This window comes from Ceratotherium simum, unplaced genomic scaffold (assembly GCF_057802395.1).
Source record: "Ceratotherium simum simum isolate JZ-2026a unplaced genomic scaffold, ASM5780239v1 HiC_scaffold_43, whole genome shotgun sequence".
Classification (NCBI taxonomy): domain Eukaryota; kingdom Metazoa; phylum Chordata; class Mammalia; order Perissodactyla; family Rhinocerotidae; genus Ceratotherium; species Ceratotherium simum.
The window spans coordinates 1987581-1989057 of NW_028261259.1; positions in this window are offsets into that span (position 1 = coordinate 1987581).

A 1477-nucleotide genomic window follows, 5' to 3' on the forward strand; every position below is an offset into this window, starting at 1 on the left:
GTACTGGTATAAGGACAGACATACAGATGAATGAAACAGAACTGAGAGTCCAGAAATAAATCCATGCATCTAAGTCAATTGATTTTTAAGACATCATCTTTTTAGAGCAATTTTAGGTTCAAGGCTAGAAGGGGCTGGAATTGGTTATTTCCTTTTCTCCACATAGAAGCCTAGGGCCTTCTGGAGTTGGGTATTTCCCTTCCCCTAGATCAGTTAGGCTCTGGTTAAATAGCTTCTCCTGAGGGCAGATACTGCTAAGAACAGAATGCTCTAGTGCATTTCAAAAATAGTTCCTTTTCCCCATTCCTCTACCTGAATTATGAGGGAATTTTTCTCCGATGTTCACTGTGAGGACCTGTAAACTCACAAAAGAGGGGAGTCTCCCTATGACTAGTCCCCCTGGAGTTTTTAATCTCTTGAACCTATTTACACTGAGCCTCCAGCAATTTGTCAGTTACAGTTGCGGTTTCTCTCCCTCAGCACTGGTTATTGTAGAGGTTTCAGCTCTGTTCCGGTAAGTTGTGATTTCTCTATGCACCTGGCGGTCCCTCCAATTTTAGGAGTAGTGGACTGCTCTATGATCTCACTTCTCTGACAGACTGAAGAAGAGTTGCTGATTTTTTGGTTTGTTTGTGTTTTTACTTGTTAGGATGGAGTGGTGACTTCTAAGTTTCTTACTTGTTGGACTGGCAAAGAGACTATATTGCAATTTTAACAGCTGCATATTATCCTGTTCTATAGATGCACCATAATTTATTTAACCAGTCTCATTTTGATGGACCTTGGTTTGTTTCCCACCACCTACCACTGCAAACCATGCTGCAACAATATCCTTGAGTGTCTGTCTATCTGCAAACGTGAGAATATTAGTGGGACAGCTTCCTAGAAATAAAATTGTTGGGTCAAGATTGCCTTATAGGATATTGCAATTTCACCATCCAAAGAGGCCATTACGTCATTCCTAAGCGTTTTCCATTATACCATATGGTTTAATTAGCAAAATTATATTAATCAACATTCTGACATCAATATGAACAGTATTTGTGATACAATGTGTCTTCTATTCCTTTTGTAATTGAAAAGCTGATATAATAACAAAGACAAATTTTAAAACAGGCAAAAATCACCTATTCCCAGTACCCTAATGTAACAACTACTTTCATTTTTCCTGTTCTCAAAAAAAGTTATTTATAAAGATGGCTCCAAGTGATATGCTACTGTGCTTGAACTTCCGCTGGCTGCACGTGAGGACGCAGAGTAGGCACACAACAGCGGCCATTCAGTGAAGACCTGAGGCAAATCAGTGACCAGACTTGTGCGTTTGGAAGGCCTTTGATATTTCACTTTCAAGACCCATTTAGGGAGTGCTGATGAACCAATACCAGAGAAATTACTAACCCAGCTCAGGGAGTACACAGCAGTCCCTCCCTCTTTGTTGGTCTGTTAAAGGCCAAGACATAAAGCAAAGGTGTAGGCC